General features: G+C 35.0%; 1 pseudogene; it reads right to left on the bottom strand.

Annotated features, from left to right (window-relative positions):
- Positions 1-1,462: 1,462 nt before the first annotated feature.
- LOC149192388 (ATP synthase delta chain, chloroplastic-like) lies at positions 1,463-11,012 on the bottom strand (annotated as a pseudogene).
- Positions 11,013-11,588: the final 576 nt, after the last annotated feature.

The raw sequence follows: 11,588 nt of genomic DNA on the forward strand, positions 1-11,588 counted from the left end.
TACAATCCATTAGATCGAGTGGAGGGTGTTACAATCCATATGGTTTAATTATTTTTTTTAATTAACATACGTGCATACTAACCAGAACAAACTTTTAATTTATTTTACTTAAATGTTTTGTAAATAGACATTTGTTTCATAGTGATATTTGAAACTAAAATTTTATATTAAAGTAGCTAATTCCAATAGGGGGATGCCTATTGGCGTATATATATACTTAACTTATATTAAAATGGTTTTTTATTATTAATTTTTTTTTAGTATACGTCAATATTAATTCTTATATGAAATTGATATCAACATAAATTAGTTAACATAGATATTCAAATAGTTTATTTAAATCTCTTGTTGAAATATTTTTGAAATGTATAAGATTTAAACATCTTACTCATATATTTTTTTATTTCTATTCATTTTTTTATTATAACAAACATTATTTTTCTATTTAGAACATATTTTTTATTTTTTATTTTTATTTTTATTTTAAAGGAAATAGACATACGGACAAACTTACACATTTGCTCATACTGGCTTGTAGAATGAGCCTCTCGGCTCAATTGATAATTATTGGGTGGATGATTAATTTGATAGAATATTTTAAAAGAAAATCAAGATTAAGATTTATTTTAAAATAATTATACGAAATCAAATAAAATGTTATATGAATATGATTTATGGTCTTTTTAGCATTATAAGTGGGAGTGAATATCCATAGTTAACTAGCACAACCACATTAGTAAATGTGGTTGATATAAAGCATATATCAATCACATATGCACAACCACATTAGTAACTAGCAATTGCCCCTAAAGGTGCAAAGATACACAGAAGGAATAGAAAATTTGAGAATGCATGCTAATAACTAAAGTTTATAATTGAAAATTAGCTACACAATTTCAAAAAACCTTTTAATAACACAAATAATCATAAATTTTTACTTATAAAAATACAAATAAATCAATAAATTTAACTACATTCAACGTAATGATGACAAAAAATATTCATTTTTACTAAAATTTTTGTTATCAAAGCATTTATCATAAATATATCCTAACATTTCAGAAGAGACTACCTTACAACATCCATTAAAACACAAAGATATGAAAAATGTTTGTGAAAAAATAGTCAAATAATAGAATGTGACTTTGATCTTTCGCTTGTTAAATATATCCTAACATTTGAGAATACACAACCTTATTATATAGAGTTATGTGACTTTAATCTTTATCTTGTTGAATATATCCTAATGTTTGAGAATACACAACCTTATTATATAAAGATACGTAAAACATTTATAAATAAAATTAAAGCATCTATTTAAAAAATAAATGTAAATTTTCTTTTATAAAATGAATGAGGTGAAAGTCCACTTTTCAACTCTTTTTTTTTGTTATTTTCTCTAAGACAAAGAAAACCATACATTCGATTCATCTTGTGTTAAGGATACACAAACATCTGAGATTCATACATTTTCAATTCTCTCTTTATACCCAATTTGATTTGTCAAATTCTCCAACCCAGTCTTCACACTCATGTCTATAACATTGGAGAAAGTCGATCCACATCAGATGGTGAAGCATGGAATGAGAAAGAGATAAATGACTACTTTTAGTCTAATATTATTGGCACTAATTAAACTCAAGAATTTCTTGGCAATTTTAGTTAGATGTCGATTCTCAAAATTTACACTAGAAGTCACAACTTCCAACTGTGTGCTAGTTAGCATATTGTAGGCCATCTCAAAATCCATGATAATGTCATTAATAATGTCTATCCTTTTATTATCAATGAGGAGGTAGAGAAAATTCAAAGTGGGAGGTTGAAACTTGGGATCATCTGCAATGGCCTTGATAATGCTCTTCTTTTTCTCCTCCTTAATTATTGGGTTAGTGAGGAAGCTATAAAACCCTTTGTAATCTATAAGGCGAGAGAGCTTCTCAATGTCATTATTGACAAGATGTAGTGAATTGGGAGACTATGTTAGCTTTGCAAGTATTTCAACATATGATCCTATAGTGGTGTCTCACATTACAACATCGTCTCTATTGCCACTACCCATTACCACTACCCATTAGAGGAACCTTAGAAGCCAATGGATTAACAGTCCTAGACAATTGTATCCTTATAAGGGAAGATTTAAAAAGTTGTCTATGGGAACTTGTTCCATTTCCCACCTTTTAAGCAACCCTCACAAATGGTGTACATTGAACATTTAGGGCCACCAAGACCCTTCAAAGAACCCATCTCTGCATGAGTTCAAATTTGTTATAGCAAGCTTCAGATCAAGGTGTTTCAACACAAAGATGCAAAAAAAAATTCTAATTTGAAAAATACACAACTTTACCACATTAAAATTTATGATTTTTTTTTAATCTATAAAGATTTATTATATTTATTATTACGTTAAAATCTATTTTACTAAAATAAAAAAATAAAAATTTGAACTATAACATCAAAATTAAATTTATGATTATGATAATATTACAAATAAAAGGATTATCTAAAAAAAATATTAAAGTGAACATGAAAAGCATTTGTGAACCAAAAACAATGCATCAATTTAAAAAAATTAAAAATAAGTTATACCAAATCTATGCTAACGAGGAGGAGGTCATTCAACCCGTCAGTGCGATTATAATTCTTTAGGCATTTTACCGCAGCCATTCGAAGGAATTCGGTCCATATCTACTAGTGTTTCGAAAATACCAACTTTTATGATTCTTCTATGACGTAACAGTTTGGAATACAGTTTTGTGGCATCTCCTTCTGAAAAAAAATTCTAACGAACACGTATTTCCTAATCCTAATCCCAAAATTATAAAATTGTCTAAAATAGGTTAAATAAAAGATCTGTTTTTGCATTGAATTATTTTGAGTGGAAAAAATGAAGCATAATTTTGAAGGCTGTGCAAAATTTAAAATGTTATTTTGATTGCTTTGATTTTTTAGATTTGGTTGTTGGTAATTACCTCATCATCATTAGAATGTTTACTTACAATATCACTAAACTAAATGGATTTTGATATTCAATTGCTAGATGTTGTAATTTTTGTTTGCTTAACATTTTTTTGTTTCTTCATCAAGGAGGGGGATTAATGGTAAGATTGATTTTTGTCTGGTTGGTTTTTTCAGTTTCCAGTCCTCGTGTGGCGTTCCCTTCATCTCCAACTCTGCTTATAAGTAATCCCACACCCAAGGCTAAGTTGCCCACCATTTCAACAAATTGCAATGAATTCAATCTATTTTCATTACATTTACATCTCATTGCACTAATTAGAGAATGATTAACTCATAGGTATTTGTGTAAATTTAACACTTCTACATAAATGGGCATTTTTAAGACATTTTTTTAAGAAAAAAAAAAACTTGTCTTAAAAAATCATTTTTTTTATTTTAATTATTTTACATTAAAAAATTAATATCAATTGAATTGTTTTAAATATAAAATTAATGTAAAATTTAAGATAAAAATAGTTTGAGACAACTATTTTAAGACAATTTTATATTTAAGACAATGGCAATTAAGACGAAACCTATTTAAGACAGTTAACAATTAAGACAAAACCATATAAATTTAAGAGAATATTATCTAACCCCTGCAAAATTGACTCTAACAGTGTGCCCTAAGTCCGCCAACTTGTAGGCTACTACTTTCTCGCAATATACCGAGCCTATTATTTCATTTTCCATTCACGTTATCTTATATAAAGACAACAATTTGTTGGGCTCTTTGATTTGTGGAGGTAGTTGACTTTGAATAACGCGACAACTTTTCTTGTCAAGATTTCCCAGACATCAATTCCTCTTATGTCCTTTCGATCTCTGTTGATACGATTAGAGACAACTTGCCTGTCGTTGCATTTGGGAAGTTTGCACAGAGATTCCATGAGTGGATAGGGGATAATTTGTGATGTCCCTTCTATGTAATTTCCTCTAGTAGCTACACCAATTTTGCAATTTTGTTTAAGCCATGATATGTTTTGGCAGATTTAATTTTTGGTAAAGAAGGGAGTCCCACTTTAGTGAAATAGAGAGAATCATGGAGCTAGTGGAAGGTGGGGGCCACTCCATGAGGGAATATGCAACCCTTGGAGAATTGGACCTAGAGAGAGAAGAGGGAAAGAGGGAGTTTGATGGGGTGGAACCCACAAGGGAAGGGAAACAACTACAAGTAGAAGGTGGAGCACTAATTTTGGGATCTTTTAACTATTTCACAACATTTCTATTATTCTCTTGAGTTGTTCAGCCAGGACTACACAATGTTGCTTAGCACACGAGATTTTTATGTGAAGATATCACCCTACCTTTAGTGGACTTCGAGTGCTATCCCTAGGAGGAGTTCTACTTCACATTTGGGAGTTGTTCCGGCGATCATTCATACATTTCTTGTGGGATTTTTTCATCAGACTGGGCACAGTAGAGAAATATGCACTTCTTAGGGGAAGCTTGTGTAGTGCAGCACCTTTGCCAATTTTCAAGGGGAAGATTTGAACTATCATCTATTGGATATTTAGCATGTTGGTCGAGCCCAATTTTGTGAGAGTTTTGTTAGGACACAGGTGCATCTGCAGGGCTCGTGCAGAGGAATTTTCTGGGAAATTCATTGAGTCTAGGAGAGGGAGCATTTGGGGCTTAACTGAGTTGGGAATTGCAGAGGCATCTAGAGGGGAGTTTGCTAATATTTGTTGGTATTTTGGGGGACATGTGCAGTGACTTTTCTTGGTGGGTCAAATTACCTAGCTTATTGTGGAGCACATGGTATTTGCGGGTAATTTTGAAGGTTGGAACTCGGCCCAACCCTTTCTGGGTTTATTGAGGAGAGACCAAGATTAATTTGGCAGAATTTTCTGAGCAATCTCGGGGCCTCAAACATGGATCTCTTTCCAGCCAGTAGTGCAAATTTCCAGGGCAACGCATGTTGAAAAGTGTAACTAGGTTCGGTCTTCATAATGACATGTGTAATTGTGATTTTGTGTAATTGATGAAAAGAAGAAAAATAAAATTATTGTAATGCTTGTCTCATGGGTTTCATGCACAAGGAATTTTATTATAGTGATGGCTCCCATTGTGAGGCTTTAGGATTTGTCATCTAGTCATAAAAGTCAATTTGAGTCTATGTCATATATGAAGGACCCTTCTTGGGCATGTTATATTTTGTATGAGTCACTAGATAAGTTTGAAAGCCCTCCAAGACAAGCACAAGGCATCTCCCTTCAAGTCAGCTCCAAGAAAGATAATAATACCTCTCCAAATGACATGTCGACTCAACTTGCAGTCATGTCGACTTATTATGATGGAAAACAACTATAAATAGGGAAGTTCATATTTTATTTCAGAGCAGGATTTTAGAAACATAATTCGGTCAAGGTCTGAAGTTTTCAAGTACTGTGAAGGTGAGCATGAAGGAAGCCTAAACATCAGCGAAGGGAGAAGGAAGTAGAGCGAAGTTCTAAGCTTCAATTTTTGGGTCTATTTTAGGGTGGTCTTGCTGTCACACGTGCAAAGAAAGAGCAGATCATCTGCTGCAGTAAGGGTGAGATCCAAGGTAACCAAATTGAGATAATTTCAAGTCTTAAAGAAGGTCAATTCAAGCTAGAAGGAGACTCCATCACAAGCGAAGTAAATCAAGGCATAAGAAAAGGTCTATTTTACAAGTTAGGATTTCTGAATTAGGATTGTAGACCTAATTTTAGGAGGCCGAAGGTTTGAAACAAAAGGAGGTCAAAGTGGAAGAGGAGCCAAGACAAAGGAAAGAGGACAAGGTTGACTGTCATCAAGGAAATTTGTGTCTTGGTATTGGAGTGGCAAATAGGTCGATGGTCTTGGTCTTGGTATTCGTCAATTGGAATCTCTATAAGAAGAAGAATTTTTTCAGGTTTTCCTCTCAAGAGCGAGAGGTTTTGGCCCTGGATGATAGCATTATTATGTGTCTCTTATCTCTTTATGGTTTATGCATTGGTAGTTGTTTGATGAAAAAGAACACTAATAATCTAAGTAAAGGAAGATCCTAATCTAAGAAAGTAAAAAGCATTCACAAGTAATTACTAATCAAAGAGAAATCACACAAGCTAAGCCCTAGATTTCTCAACATGGTATCAGAGCTAAGGTTACAAAATCAAGGAAGGGCATCTATCAAGGGACAATCAAGGATCAAATCTCGAGGAAGGAATCAAAGAAAAGATCATATTTAAGATAATATCTACAAAGGAAGCATCATAATGCTAGATTGAAGAAGGAGTCTACAAAGAAGTCTTGGGATCATCATCAAGAAAAGAAGGCCAAGTTGAAGAGATCTATGAATCAAGGTCCTTACCGTTGAAGATGTCACTAAGAATTCATCATTGATCTTCATTAAAGGATCCAAAGAGATTTCACTCTCTGTGGGATCAAGGATCACTCTTGAAGACAACTACCTTCATCAAGGAGAAGTTTTATACTCTCTATATCATCATCAAAATCAAGGAAGCATCAAGGAGAAGGAGCATCCTATCAAGTAAGTATATGAATCTGTCAAAATGTTTTTTTGAAAGGAAAACAACAAATTGGTTGGGGCTTCAAACTATCTTGCATAGAAGAAAAGGACAGATCTGACTCTCATTGAAAATGAGGTTATATCAAAGGATCTATCACTAAACCAAGAAAGGAATGTGCTCAAGCTCTTGCAAATTATATTAAAGGGGAATTTAGGACTCAAAGGATTTTCATAGAATCTATCAAGGATATCCTCATCCCATATGTATCCAAACTTGAAACTTCAAAATAAATCTATGAGAAACTGGTAGAGTTGTCCATAAGCACTGCTAGAGAAGTCATCTCATTAAGGAAAGAACACTACAAGTTGAAGATGTCAACAGAAGATGGAATAGCCTCATAATTTATGAGGATATCTTAAATCTGAGAACAACTACAAGATTTGGGAGAGGTCATGTCTGATAGAAAAATGACTACAGTTGTATTAAATGCACTACCAAAGGATTGGAGTAAATTTACTCCAAGTATTTATGGGAAGAAAGACGCAACTCCATTCCAGGATCTATGGTCATTGTGCAAGACTAAATAATATATACTAAAGTCCAAATCTAATGTGGGAGCAGGTGAGAAAAATCAAGCATATGTTGCAATGACAAAAATAAAGGAAAATTTTGGAAAGTTTGGTCCTCGGAAAAAGAATAAGAACATGGCTAAAATACAATGTTATCGGTGTCAAGAATATGGGCACTATAGGAGAGATTGTTCTAAATCTCAAGAAGGAAAATAACAAAAGAGGAAGAGAAGAAGCCCACATCACCGAGGAAGTGGAGGAAGCTGAAAAGAAGAAATCCAAGAAGGAGGAAGTAATAGATCTCCACTATTGAGATAGTCTTCCTCACCTAAGTTATTTTCAAGTTCCTAAGTCTTTTGTTGTAAGATATGGCTATCATGATTCACTAAATGGGATGCATGAAGGCATCATAGAAGCATTGAAAGCAAGAGGTCGAGACATCATCATAGAAAAGCATGAAAAATTGTTAGAATCTATGGAAGTCAAGGATATAGATCTTGGGAATCTCATTAGAAACATAAGTGGCAAGGTCATCTAGTTCAAGGTTCATCATACATATGTCAAAAGGAAACATCTGCTGATGGGGATAACTTAGATCCTCAATATTATTTGATGGAATCTTCATTGAAAGGTTCACCAATCATGATGGGAAGAAAGTGTTTCGTCAAGAATTCCAAACTCATGGAATTCATGGGATGATGGTATGATGGCATAAAAGTGAAGCAGATCAAGGCATTGGAGTTCTTTCAATAAAGGAAGATGTTGCAAGAAGTATGGATGACCTAAAGGGAAAATGAGGTATGTATGCTTACATTTGATATTTTGAAAGTCATGTCATATGGTTGTAGATATCATGAATCAATGCTCTATCTTAAGAGCAAAATCAAAAGAAAATATCTCCTCCCTCAAAGGGATGCAGGAATGCATGGGTGCATTCACTAGATGAAATCAACACAATTTGTCTTCATATGGAGTATGAGGTGGTTAACTACAATTGAGGAACTCTGATTGGAAGCTCCTGGGAATGAAATGTGTGAAGAAATGAAGGAAGAGATCATGGAATATGCAACCACAGTAAAGGAAACCAACATCCAAAATACCAATAAGATTTGATTAGGATATCTCCATGGAAGATATGAAGACTCTGATGGAGTCTAAAAAAGAAGGAGACCCTTGACAATATATATCTTTGGGAGATGTTTCGATATGTATACATGATGTTGATGCAAACTAGAAGATGTCATGATAAAAGACCATCACAAAGATAATGTTGATTTTAATGGTCATTCCTTTGTTTTTGAACAAATATCTGGATGAGTTTATGCAGGGACGCTGAAGGAATATCTATGGATGTCTTCCACTACTGATGCACATGTAGTAGGATGAAATATCCTTCAGTAAAAATGGCATGAATGAAGGCTAGATATGGACTAATGGATCACTTTCCGATTATTACATGGATGACTCATGGATGAAAGTGATGGATGGTCGGTGCCCTATGTAGAAGTCCCAAACATGAAGGGTCCTAGATAACGAAAATAAGTTCATGACATCGTGAGGAGGAGTTATTCAAGAAGCCGGTTGTCCTATCATCTCTACCTGAGGAGCTATTGTAGGTCCCTAATTAAGAGGGAGCCTAGAAATAAGTTTCTTACTTAGAAGAAACTTGGAAATTCCTAAGCCAAGAAGGAACTTAGGTACATTCCTTCCGTAGGAATGAGTACATTCCTTAATTGGAATAGATAAGTCCTCCCTAATTAAGAGGAGAGATAAACACATCGTTCTTATCTTCACTTGGGAACGCAGAATGGAGGATTCTGTAAACATCTAGCATCCGATAATCTTTGAGGATGAGTTAGGTCATCCAAGATAAGAGTAGTCATAGAGGACTAATATTATTTAAGGTTTTGGAATCCAAAATAAGAATATTTAGGGTGAAATACAACCTGAGAACCCGGGTGGGGTATGTTCTTAGAGAGAGAATGATGGAGAAATAGAGTTGTTAGTCAAGGCCTTTCTATGTGACAATGTTGGTTGATATGATGCTACACAGATGGGTTACCAATCCAACTCTTCTTATGAGAATTTCATAGATTGAGAATGACCAAGTACCATTATGAATACCTCCCTAGTTAAGAGGGAGTGTTGAAAAGTGTAACTAGGTTTGGTCTTCATAATGACATGTGTAATTGTGATTTTGTGTAATTTATGAAAAGAAGAAAAATAAAATTATTGTAATGCTTGTCTCATGTGTTTCATGAGAGAGGAATTTTATTTTAGTGATGGCTCCCAGTGTGAGCCTTTAGGATTTGTCATCTAGTCATAAAATTCAATTTGAGTCTATGTCATGTATGAAAAACCCTTCTTGGGCATGTTATGTTCTGTATGAGTCACTAGATAAGGTTGAAAGCCCTCCAAGACAAGCACAAGGCATCTCCCTTCAAGTTGGCTCCAAGAAAGATAATAATTTCTCTCCAAATGACATGCTGGCCTAGCTTGTAGTCATGTCAGCTTATATGATGGAAAACAAATATAATTAGGGAAGGTTGGATTCCATTTCAAAGCAGAATTTCAAATATGTAATTCATTCAAGGTTTGAAGTGTGCAAGTAATGTGAAGGTGATCAATAAGGAAACCTAAACATCAACGAAGGGAGAAGGAAGTAGAGCGAAGTTCTAAGCTTTAGTTTTTCGGTTTGTTTTAGGGTGGTCTTGTTGTCACACATTCAAAGAAAGAGGAGATCATCTACTGCAGTAAGGCCGAGATCCAAGGTAACTAGATTGAGATAAGTTCAATTCTTAGAGAAGGTCAAGTCAAGCTAGAAGGAGACTCCATCACAAGAGATGTAAATCAAGGCATAAGAAAAGGTCTTATGTACAAGTTAGGATTTCTAAATTAGGATTGTAGACCTAATTCTAGGAGGCCATAGGTTTGCAAAAGGAGGTCAAAGTGGAAGAGGAGTTGAGACAAAGGAAGGAGTACAAGGTTGACTATCGTCAAGAGAACTTGTGTCTTGGTCTTGGAGTGGAAAATAGGTCAAGGGTCTTGATCTTGGTATTCATCAATTGGAACCTCTATAAGAAGAAGAATGTGTTCGGGTTTTCCTCGTAAGAGTGAGAGGTTTTAGCCCTAGATGATACCCTATATTTTGTGTCTCATGTCTCTTTATGGTTTATGCATTGTTAGTTGTTTGATGAAAAAAAACGAATAATCTAAGTAAAGGAATATCCTAATCTAAGAAAGTAAAAAGAATTCACAATAAAAAACTAATCAAAGAGAAATCACTCAATCTCTATGCCCTAGATTTCTCAACAACGAAGAGCATAGAGGGGGAGTTATTTTCCATCATTTGGGCACCTTATTTTCTCACCTAGGATTTGTCTAGCTTGCCTTTGGCAAGTCTAGGTGCACTTGTTGATGCTCATTGTACTTGTACCATCATTTATAATAAAATGGCTCAACTTCTATTGGAGAAATTGTTGGTGTGCTAATATTTCTATTATGTTTTTTATTTTTGGTTGCATGTGGGAGTTTTATGGTTGTTATCACTTGATATTTCCATTAGGAATATTACAGTGGAATCAGAGCTTCGATCTTGGCTCATCCATGGGATATACCTCCTAACCATAGAAGAAATACATAATATCACCTGCCAGAGGTATAGATACAAGATTAGAGAAAGGGAATTGGAGATTACACTCGACACTGAGGCACCATCACAAGAGATAGAGGTAGTAGACATGGGGAAACCAAAGAGAAAGGAAGAGGTTGTGTTTGAAATTATCTTGATGGCTCTGAACGACATAGAAAAAGGGAAGAAGGAGTTGTTGGAGGAATTTAGGCAACAAAACCAGGATAAGGGTATCAACATATACCTTCTATTTGGGTAGACCTTGAGGGCTTCCCACCAGTACGCCCACCATTCCCACCCACATGCTTTCACTAGGCCAACCAGAACCACATTCTGCATGTTTTCTCCCTCATGACCAAGTGAGCAGGCTAGATAGGATGATCACATGCCCATGGGAGACTATTTTCGGGAGTGGTAGTCTAAGGGGGATGATTTTAGAGTTGCACTATCTTTCTAAGACTTTTTCCAACTCAAGCAAAATGAGAAGGGAAAGAGCGCAGGGGGTTCAGGAACACAGAATTCGAAGCTACAAATGACATTGGGAAGATGTACCTCCCCACATTTGATGTGTCTTCTAAGTGCACAACTAGGGCTTGTGTGGAGAAGTTGGACACATATTTCTAGCTTAGTAGGATGACGGAGGAGGAGGGCGTCAAAATGGCTACCTTACACTTGGAGGGGGAGGCACCTGATTGGTGGTTCCACGAGATGACCACACTAGGGAATTCCAGTCTGACTTCTTACAAGGACTTCACATGCAGGGTTGTGGAGTGCATTGACAGGAGGGAGCCAGAGGCACATTGAAGAGAGCTAATCCAACTCAAATAGACCAACAACCTCGACCACTACATATTGGAGTTTTTGAGGGTATCAATAATGGTGTCAGACCTATCTAATGCCAAGAGGATCTACACT

Source organism: Pinus tabuliformis, chromosome 2_2 (assembly GCF_031772625.1).
Source record: "Pinus tabuliformis cultivar Carrire ecotype Pingquan chromosome 2_2, CPIR1, whole genome shotgun sequence".
Classification (NCBI taxonomy): domain Eukaryota; kingdom Viridiplantae; phylum Streptophyta; class Pinopsida; order Pinales; family Pinaceae; genus Pinus; species Pinus tabuliformis.